The 11,844-nt window shown below is 33.1% G+C and overlaps 1 non-coding gene across 1 annotated transcript; it reads right to left on the bottom strand.

The window, feature by feature from the left end:
• Positions 1-9,224: 9,224 nt before the first annotated feature.
• Positions 9,225-9,331, bottom strand: LOC150055815 (U6 spliceosomal RNA). The gene has a single exon (XR_016537514.1). It is a non-coding gene; the product is annotated as a U6 spliceosomal RNA (small nuclear RNA).
• Between the last annotated feature and the right edge of the window lie 2,513 nt (positions 9,332-11,844).

Genomic DNA, 11,844 nt, shown 5'->3' with positions numbered 1-11,844 from the left:
TTTGCAATCAACTTTTTAGTTCCTAGAATTTTTAGCTTGAGGTATGAGCTATTTACATTTTGCATATTTTAATAATGAATAAAGTCCCACAGTGTTTACAACATTCTTCTGAGATTTTTATTTTTTTTAAGAATTATAGCTGTTGTAGTGTAATTAGCTTTAAAACATTTTTTTAGTGCCGAACACCTGGACTATTTCGGATGTCCTGTACAACACAGTATCTTCTGCACTATAATTATGCATTAGCCTTGGATTTTATTTCTCCCAAATACTTTACAGCCTGTGTTTTTATTAGTTGTTGGTACAAAACAAACTTGTAAATCACCCCAGGACTATTATCCTTGTTCTCCTTATTTGTAAAAGCAACAAAGCAACATAGAATCAAATCAGTTTGCAATCATAATAAAAATACCAGGGATAGAAATCTGTATTTCCTTGAAAGAAAAAGTGAGTCAGCCTTTCAACTATCTTCTAAATCAAAACTTGAGTTATTTATTTCCACGGGAATAAGAATGTGAAAGAAAAACTTATTTAGTATGGCTTATTCAACATTATAGCTAGAATTATTTTTCTAGATAACTCAACAATTCCCTCAGCTAAATATTCCCCAGAAACAGGAGTTTCATTTAATAACAAATATTAACCACTTTAATAATTATAAACTATTATAAAATTGTAAAATAATTTGAATAATAAATTTAGATTACTTTTGATGCTTTAGCTTTCTTAATATTTGTAACGATAAGTATTATTTTTCTCTGGTATATGGATGTGGAAAAATACCTGAGTATTTTTAGAATAGTGTTTTTTGTTGAATTCATGCCATTGGATTTATTGTACACTTAATCTGACCTCAACTCCGGGATGTACCTTCTGCACAGTTCTACCAAATACAGGTCCAGTATATTGCTTTAAAATATTATTCTAAAGCCCCAGGCTGTGAAGCAAAGCCCCTTAATAGAATCTTTAACTGACTAAGAAGAACAAATCAGATGATATACATTTATAAACTCTAACCAAAGTATAATTCAAGTGTTAAATTTTCATTTAAGAAAGAACTGATGTGTTTTCCTATGCAGTAACCATGTACAGTGTTAGTTTATAACTTGAATTAAATCAATTTTTTTGTTTGGTGACTAGTTCTGGGGCTTGTTTTCTCAAGGGTAGCATTCTACGTTTTGGGACACATCCACTTCCAGCTTTTGATGGTTCATTGGAGATGAGGGTCTTGTGACTTTCCTAGTTAGTGTGGCTTCAAATGGTGATCCTCCAATTTCCTAAGGGTCTGTACTCCTTCTGAGCAGCTATGGTCCCCTGACACCTGGCATTATATTTTTATTTTATTGAACTGGAGGACTGCTTCATGTTTTTGAAGTATTCCTTAAGTGAGTTGTTTTGCATTTCTATTCTTTTTTCTCCCTATTTCAATCTAGACCAAAATCTACATATTTTAGAAATATTGTGAAGAATTTCTAGCTTCTTTCCCTAAGGTGCTATAACAAAAATAGTGCTTAAATAAATGTGCTAACCCCTCTCAAAATATGAATTCTTTGAGCTAATAACCCTTTAAAAGCTGTTCTGACAGATTTTATACAATTTCAGTTTCTCAACCTCACATTTCTTCTTACCCTTATTTAGTCCTACAGTCAGATGTACTCATGTTAAATTCTTTATAATTTACCAACTTATGTTTTACAGTAAATTGAGATAAATTAAGGAAATAATTATCTTTAAAATGTTACTCATTTAGACAGTGGGAAAGCTGAATTTGTATTTGTTTTAATTACATATCGTAAAATATTTGTCAGTAGACTTTCAGTTGTGATGGAAAACCTTCCTAAGACTGGAGGAAAAGTGAAAGAAATGCATCCCTTGTGTCAAAGTTCTATTTTGTACACTTGATCTGTGAAGACTCAGTGTATTCAGGAGCTGGTTTATTGTCCCTCATTTCACATCTTCCTTTCTTTGGTGTTGGCTTATTCTTGGCAAAATTCTCATTCATGATTCCAGGATGAATGTTGTCTCTATGTTTGAGAGCATGCTCATAATGTCACAAAACATCTGATGCCTATCAGCTAATAAAGCAATAGAATTTATTGACATATTTGTGAATCACATTTCCAGAGGAAAATCAAGTAATAGTACCACTAGTTATGGAATAAAATTCTGAGTTAAACACTGAGTGAGGAATTTGGAATCCCTAAGTCATTTTGCCTGCAGAAGAGAATAAAACAGATGCTAGCTAATCATACACAACACTGACTTTTTGATAATACCTAAGTTAGTAAACAGTTCTAAATATACTGAGTCACATCACCTGCAAGAGTCTCTAATGAGTCACTTTTTTCATTCTACTCTTTAACTCAGTTAGAGAAGTCTTCATGCTTTCTCTTGCCAGGAACCAAGAGCAAATGCAATTTTCAAGTAACATGGGCTCTAATAAGACAACAAGTCATCTTGGGAAAAGATGCATGGTTCCCTATAATATTAAGCTTGCACTTACCATGTGACCGAGCAATTCCAATCTGAAGTATTTATTGAAGAGAAATAAACATTTGTATTCAAACTTCCCACAAGTAATTGTTCATAATGGCATTATTCAGAACCACCACATCTGGCTACAAAATAAGTGTCTGTCATGTGGTAATGAATGAACTTCATATTCATGCAATGAATTTATTCACTCAGAAGAAGGAACATTTTCCAGATAATCTCAGTAAGATGTGTAAATCTTCAAAGCATTATTTTGAGTGGAGGCACTCAAATTCATGCACAATGTATATGTTAATTTGATGAGATTTTTTTTAAGAATAGATGAAGGCCAGAATCTTCCTACTTTGGGCATCCCACCGTAGCTGGGATGAAGGGTCCATGTCACATCATCCAGTTTTCCTTCGTTGAGATGAGTTCTCAGAATTTTCAGCCCAGTCTAGCCTGGAATCCATCAGCCTTCCCGGTAGCTCAGCATGCACACCAGTGTGTCCAGCTCCGCATGCCGAGGGGCAAGGGCTCTTCTGAGCCTTTCTATCTTAGCCAGCCCCAAACCATCATCCTCCCATTCTCGAGCTCCAACGTAGCTAGTATTACAAGTCATTAGCTACCTGTCTTTTTGACATATTGTATTATTGAAAGAAAAATTTGACATATATTGGACTATGTACAACAGGTTTTGCAACCTATAAAATGCTTGTTACTGAATAAATCTTTGATGAGAGCTGTTCTATAAAATAAGCGCAGATATGTATATAGACGTAAAACAGACTTATAAATATAACCCTAGCTACTCATGTTCAAAGCCAATCCAGATAGAAAAGTGAGTGAGACTCTGTTTCCAAAACAACCAGGAAAAAGCAGGAATATATGTGGCAGAGTCAAGATGAGCAAGGAAACAGAGGGAGCATGAGGTTCTGATTTCAACACCCCCCAAATATAAAATAAGTATAGATAAATGAGATTACATAAACAAATTCATTTATTTTTTTCTCCTGGTTTTGCCTTTGTGTCCCTAATTTATATATTTATAGATATGAGTGACATGTAATAAGGTACCTGGAAAATATTCTAATGATCACATGTTCAAATAAGATATGCTTACAGAAACAGTAACAGAGACAATTTCTATGAAAAAAATAAATATTAATTAAAAGAATAAACAAGCAAGGGACTGATGGCTCACACTTGTAATCCTAGCCACTTGGGAGACAGAAATCTTACAATCCCATTTCAAATACAGGCCAGGCAGGAAAGTCTTGGAGATTCTTGTCTCCAATGAACAACCAAAAATAAGGAAGATCTGTGGCTCAAAGATCCTTGGGCAGTAGAACTGATAAATAGTGACCAGGCCCTGAATTCAAGCCCCAGAACTGGCACAAAACACCATCAAAACACACAAAAACATAATAAGCTGTGTAGCCAATATAGTTTTGTTAACAAAAGATGAAGAATATAACTTATCTATATTTGAATTTCTATTCAAAATAATTCAGTGTTATTTAAACAGGATGGGTTATACATACATATGTTGTTATTAAAATACTGTATTTTAAAACCATAAAGTTACATAAAACAAAAGCAAGTTATTTACTGATTATTCATCAACTATTCAGTTACTATTTAATATTTATTATTGAACATCTACAGTGCACAATCCACTGATAGAAGCATCAACTACATGAAGCAAAAGTTATTCTACTCTGGTTTTCAAGAAATTACAGAGCATGAAAGGAAAAGACAGAATGATTTTACAATGATTTAAAGCATGATTTCTGAAGCTGTACTTCAGTCTCTATTATCACACAACTTAATTCATTTTACCCATTTTACTTGCTTGTAAGATAATAACAATATCAATAGATTCTCATGTTTTCAGATAAAACAGGTAAATAATCCTGGCATTCCACGGACACTCAGTAAATAATGGATATAATTGTAAACAACACTAAAAGAACATTTCAACTAAATGGGTGAATGATATGGCAAGTTATTAAACCACACACGTACACACACACACACACACACACACACACACACACACCTCTCGGAGATTTTCAACAAGGGAAAATTTTAGCTGAAAAAGTTGTAAGATGTGTAAATGAAATCCAAGGGTCCACATTATTCTGAGAGGTGCTGAATTAGACTTGCATTAAAAAAACCTTCCATTTAATACTGGATTCCTAGACCCTCTCAAACCAATTTGTCTTTTACATTAGTGGTTTTGTCTCCTGTGAGATCTCCATTCAAAAACCTGAATATACATGTGTTTAGATGCAACCTGACTTTCAACTGTCCCCAGGAGGCCATTTGGTTTACTTTTCAAAGTTCACTACATTTAAAATTTACAATTCATAAAATTTTTCCACTTAATAATAAGCAGAATATCCTTATATTTAATTTTCATATTTTCATTAAAAACACCCTCACAACATAATAAAGCATAATTGCTTAACTTTCCATTTGGTCTTCAAATTACCAACTCCCAATGCCACAGAATTATTTTTTTAATATTTTTACTAACTTATTTTTAATATTTTATTACTTTTATGTCATTGTACCAAGGACTTGCTTTTCAATTTTATGAATACAGTGCATCTTGATCAATGTTACCCTTTTCATATTTTGCATCAGCACCTCCCATCCTACTCCTTACCTTACTTATTTTCATTTTATTGCATTTATTTACTTATTTGCCTTTTAACAAATCATCTCATGTGTACAATACATCTTGATCTGTGTCCTCACTTCAACATTTTCATCCCCCTTTGACTCACCCCTTCTTTTGTATTTCTCAATTCTGTGATAAATACAATGAATTCTTGCCTTCATTTTCCCCTCTTCTACTCTTCATTTTTCCATCCTTCTTCCTCTGGTCCCGCCTTACCCTGTCCCAAGCACTGATTGCCTAGTACTTATTTTGTTGGGTTTTGATTTAGTCTTTTAAAGTAATTATACTATTTGTGTTTTCTATAGAGTCTATTATATTTCACCCAGTGTAATTACTTGTAGAATTATACGTATATTCTAACTACCAAAACTGAGAGAAACCATACAACCTATGTATCTTGGGGTCCGGCTTGCTTTGGTTAATATAATTTTATATTTTTCCATATATATTTCCATTTCCTTATCAATGGTACCATATCATTCCTTCTGATTGATGAGAATTCATTATGCATATATATGTATGTATATGTGTGTATATACATCCGTTGAAGGATTGATTCAATATCTTGGCTATGGTAATAATGCTGCAAAGAACATAGTTGTGCTGTTAGCTTTAATGTGGCCTGGTTTATGCTCTATTGGTTAAATGCCCAGGGGTGGAACTGCTGGTAGGGAAGCTCTATGTTTAGTGTTTTGGGGGAACCTCCATACTGTTTTTCCGAGTGACTGAACAAGTTTACAGCCCCACAAAGAGTGCAATAGAGTTTCCTTTTGGCTACATTAATTCCAGCATTGTTATGGGTATTTTGACTTCTTCATTATTGTTTGTAGACATTGTATCCATCATTGCTCTTCATTAGGATTTGTAGAGGTTATTTGGTTTCAGAACAATATTTTCATTCTTACATATTATAAAATTGACCTTTCTATCCTCACATCACTCTCTTGCCACTGTCCTTTCATTAAATACCCCAGAATAATTAATATTCTGATCCATGTCTTGTTACATTTTATATCTAGGCACTTCCCATGAATATCTTCACTCCCTACATTATTCTTCTCTATTAATGCCTCATTCTTCAGCATCCTTTCTCCTTGTTTCTGGGAATCAACATTCTATTTTATTCAGCACTTCAAAACTCCATTCTCTTTCTTTGCTATTTTCTTAACCGCTGTCCCAATCACAACTTTTTTTCTCTTGGAGTTTTTCCCTTAATGTATTATATCATCACTGAGAATAACTATTTGTTTTCCTGTTTTATATTTAATTACTATGTATTAGTTGTACATAATAATGGAGTTATTCTGACATCTTTTAGGAAATCATTCCTGTCATTCTGACCTCTCCATCACTATTTTACATTCTGGCTGATATATTATTTTTTAACTTCCATGCATGAGAGAGAATATGTGGTTCTTTTGATTTTTTTGTACTTGTGTATTTCATTTATCATAATATCATCTAATTTTATCCATTTAGTGCAAATAACAGGATTTTTGTTTTTTTATGGTAAATAAAGTTCTATTGTCTATTTATTTTCTTTATCACTTCATCCATGAGTAGTCATTTAGTTTGACTTCATATCTTAGCATTCATTATAATGTATTAACTCTTCACTTTGCTCAATATGTTCTTGTTTAATGCTCTGATTTTCTGTTATGTTTTTACCAATCAGTTTTAACCATTACTTCTTTTTTTATTAATTTATTTTTTATTGAAATTAATAGAAGGGTTACATTACATTCACCAGATAGAAGGTGTATTACTTCACAAACATTGATACCCTTTCTCATGACATGGTTCCCATTTCCCTCCCCCTCCCTCCGCTCTTTTTAACCATTACTTCTTAAATCCCTTTCTGTGCCACAAAGCTTATTCTTGAGCTCCTGTAGTTTATCTTCCCAGAGATAATTAAACTAACCTTGATTCAACATGAGCACAATACATTGAGAATGAATACCATTCTTCTTTTAGTTCCCACATTATAAGGCCGAACAATGATACTGAGAGGATTCTGACTCCTTCCTCCTTGCCCTTTTCCCATATTAGTTCTAAAAATTCTAATATTTTGTTTAAACACTTTTATATTTATCAAAGCAATTATATTGTAGCTCTTGGTGCTTCGTTTCAGTTTATTAAACAATGTACCTCATTCTAATATTACCATTTCTTAAAGAATACTGTATAGTGAAATGATACCGTTTTACATGAACAAAAATTTAACAATTTCTGTTTTCCCTATTCACTGAAGAAAGAATAGGCATTTAAAGAACTGAAGAAAAATTAGGAAGAGGTTAAAACAGTCAATAGAAATGTTGTTATCACCTGTACTCACTTAAACTTTTAAAAGTATAGCAGATTCTTTATCAGAAAGAGAAAGTACATACCTTTCTTTTGAGAATGTCTGCATACAAATGAATCCTCAAGCAACTTTGAAAGATGGAATAAACCTGAAGGTAAGTCATTTCAGGTTGCATTTTCTCAGAGTTTCTGGAATTAAAAAAATAAATGCTACTGAGAGAAAAATAAGGAGATAGTCATCTTAGCATTAAGCAAATATATTGTTGATTAAAAAGAATATTTGAAACATGAAGTCTAGAGTCTATAGATACATGTTTCAGATATCAGTGCTTATTTCAATTTAAAGGATTCTGTGACAAACGGAGGCATTATCACACTATCAGCTCTTAAATTTGGCATCCTGGAAATCTGTATGCTGTACTTATACTAAGTCAAATAATATTAAATTTTCTCAATTCACTGGTAATAAATAATGAAACATGTTAATAGAATTTCTCAATTTGAAGCTTCTCTACTCTATATTTTTAAATCTTTGACATCTACCCATGTTTTCTAGTGGGAAATAAACTAGATAACAAAAACAAACCCTAAATAATATTAATGGAAATGTCATACAAGTGATTATCAGAGTGCCTTATATGTACTATCTCTTAGTTCCAATATTTTGCTTACATAAATCCTTGCATCTTGTTAGAGAAGTTGTTGCTGTTTCACAGAGAGGATTACATGAACCAGTTCTCCAGTATTCCCCAAGCAGCCTTCTAGCAAGGGTGAGTCATAGCTAGGAAGCATCCAATAAAGGAGTAAGTACAGACTGAGATATGAAAAAAGGTAAAAGGGCACAAAGGGGAAAAAGCTTTATTTTATAGTTAGCCACTGTGTCTTAGCTTTGTTTTAGTTTTGTATTTTATCTTTATTTTATTTTTATTACTATTATCTTTAGGTAGCTGTACAAAGGAGTTGCCATTTAACAAAGCAGCTTAGAAATACAATAGAAGTTGAGAGACAGAGGGACTCAGAGTTTATGTCTAAGTCTTACAGTTGGGAAGTTCTTCAATTTGATTTCAAATTCAAATGTTTCCACAATTTCTGCTATCTCAAAGACTTAAAAATTAAGGGTGATCCATCACCTAAGCATAATACTTTTGTTAGATTAGAGCTATTTTAAACTAGTGTGGATAAACAAGACTGATATTTTTATGGTTGGGGTAGCACTATCAGTGCTTACAATAAGGTAAATCCAGATGTAATAAGTTCAATTTTTGATCAAATGATTTAATGCATGCATAGAAATAGCACAATAAAATTCTCTTGTATAATTTTTATATGCTTATAAAAATAAAAAAGAAAGAAAACTTTGTCAATCTTGCCATAAATAGTAATCAAATCCTAAAGCTTTTTGATTTGAACCATGGGTAATTAATTAATTTTCATTAGAAAATAAATCTGTAACTTTAGTAGGAAAGCAATTGCAGGCAATTTATCTAGAAAATCAAAATATTTTTGTTGATTCAAGTTCCTAAAAAAGTTCATGAAAATCTTAGGCAGATATTAAAATTTTCTGCAGTTGTATTACATTGATAAATGTGAGTCCAATTTAATTCTTCCAAAAGTAAAGTTCTAGATTAATTAATAAGCAAGAAACAATGATTATCTTTATTGTGTTTTTACTGTTCTTCATGTTTTATATTTTATTTTTCATTGTCGGCGTAATGTATAGAAGGATTACAGTTCCATTCGCCAGATAGTAGTGCATTACTAAAAAAATATGGAACACTTCACGAATTTGCAGGTCATCCTTGCACAGGGACTATGCTAATCTTCTCGGTGTCATTCCGATTTTAGTATATATGCTGCCAAATCAAGCACATAAGTTCATGTTTTAATTTAAAATTTATTGAAGCGGTGATGTCTGGAGCTGTTATAGATAAATCAGGTAATGAGTATATTTCTTTTTGAGCAGTGTTACCCTCTCCCTCAATTTCTCTTAACCCCTAAAACTCCCCTGACCCCCAAGTTGTAAAGTTTATTTCCAACACTGTGTCCAGTGAGTATCACTGTTGAATTAGTTTACTCTTTGTACCATGGTTTCTGTAATTTCCATTCCCTTCCCCAAATTAGATAAACTTACATATAAGAAAAAGATAAAGTATACAGAAATAAAAAGAAGTGATAACAAGGAATAAGCCAAATTAAAAAGTAAAGAAACGAAAACATAACTGAAAACTGTGCAGTTAAAACTTGCTTGTCTTCATTTCTTGGTGCTCATTTTGATAAGCATCATTTTATATTGCTATATTCACACAGCTATTGAGCCACTGGGAGCTTCTCGTAAGAATATTCTCCTTTGTTCTCACTGTGTAAATGCTTAGAGTGTTGTTGATTTGTGTCCAAATTCTCTGGAAAGCACTATGGAGGCTCCTCAAAAGACTGAACACAGAACTTCCCTATGATCCAGCAGTCCCACAACTGGTCATTTAAGCAAGTGACAACAAACAAGCCTGCACTAAAGCCACTGGTACAACCATGCCCATTACAGTATTATTTACTATAGCTAAGATGTGCAATCAAACAGATGCTTCTCAGTAGATTGATGGATCAAGAAAATATAGTATATATACCCAATGTAATTATATTCTTCCATTAGAAATAATGGCATTGTCCATTTGTAAAGCTATGGAGAGACTCAGAAAAAATTATAGTGTTTGAAATGAGCCAGTCCCAAAGAAACAGATGAGGTTTTCCTCATTTGCAATAACTACAATATGTCCATAAAACTACAAGTTAATCAATTCATATAAAAAGATACATAATTATTCCTTTCATTTTATATAGTGAATTTTCATATAATAGAATTAGGAAAAGTTCCTTGAATAGCCATAAACACTCAGTTGAGATCTAAAGACAGATAATCATAGGAGTATTGCTCAAGAGGCAGGTGATGCTCAAGTGAAAACCGAATACATTCTTCTCACACAAATGAAAATGTAATTTCAAATATTTGCATATTGCATATTGGTTTTTTTCTCTCCACTTTTTATGTTGTTTTGATAAAATTTTGATAAGGACCTATAGTTGGGGGTTTATTAGGGATAATTTCCTTCCTTGGTTTGCATCAACCACACAGTTTTATCGTATAATATTTTGTTTATACTCTGATTTCTTGTGGTGTATAGAAGTTGTGGCTTAAATTTCCTCTAAAATCAAGAACGAGACAAGGATGCCCACTTTCTCCACTCCTCCTTAACATAGTATTAGATTTCCTAGCCTGAGCAATAAGGCAAGAAGCAAGCATAAAGGGGCCCCAAATAGGGAAAGAGGAAGTGAAACTTTCCCTCTTTGCAGATGACATGATTCTATATTTAAAAACCATATAGACTCCACTCCCAAACTGCTTGAGCTGATTCAAAACTTTGGCAAGGTAGCATGGTATAAAATTAACCCTTAAAAATCAACTGTCTTCCTACATGCCAACAATGAGAGGAACGAGGCAACAATCAGGAAAGCAACTCCTTTTGTAATAGCTTCAAAGAAAATAAAGTACTTAGGAATTAACTTTAAGAATGTAAATGACCTTTTGATGATGACTTTAAAACCATAAAAAAGGAAATTAAAGCAGAACTGAAGAAATGGAAAAACCTCCCATGCTCCTGGATTGGAAGAACTAACATTGTGAAAATGGCAGTCTTGCCAAGGGCTATCTACAAATACAACACAATACCCATCAATATCCCAATGTCATTCTTTAAAGAAATAGAAGAGGTAATCCAAAATTTCATATCGAATAATAAAAGACCCCGTATAGCAAAAACACTTCTTAGCAGAAAGAACAGCGCAGGAGGAGTTTCAATACCAAACTTTAGACTATTACAGAGCTATAGTGACTAAAACAGCTTTGTATTGGAAGACGAACAGGCCTGAGGACCAGTGGAATAGAAATGAAGATCCAGATAGCAACCCACAGAACTATGGCCACCTAATCTTTGATAAGGGAGCCAAAAAATAGAATGGAAGAAAGATAGCCTCTTCAACAAGTGGTGCTGGCAGAACTGGTTAAGCACCTGCAGACAACTAAAGTTGGATCCTTCTTTGTCACCCTGCACCAAGATTAACTTCAAATGGATCAAAGACCTGGAGGTAAAAGCCGACACTCTGAAACCTTTACAAGAAGGAATAGGAGATACACTAGGTCTCCTTGGCACAGGTCAAAACTTTCTTAATAAGAACCAAGAAACACAACAAATTGAAGAAAGTCTGGATAAGTGGGCCTGAATTAAACTGCAGAGCTTCTGTATGTCAAAGGGCATAGCTAGCAAATTAACTAGAAAGCCTACAGAGTAGGAGAAGATCTTCACTTACAGCAGACAAAGGCCTCATATCTA

This window comes from Megascapheus bottae, chromosome 13 (genome assembly GCF_031878675.1).
Source record: "Megascapheus bottae isolate mThoBot1 chromosome 13, mThoBot2.hap1, whole genome shotgun sequence".
Lineage (NCBI taxonomy): Eukaryota > Metazoa > Chordata > Mammalia > Rodentia > Geomyidae > Megascapheus > Megascapheus bottae.
This window is presented reverse-complemented; position numbering and strand designations above follow the sequence as displayed.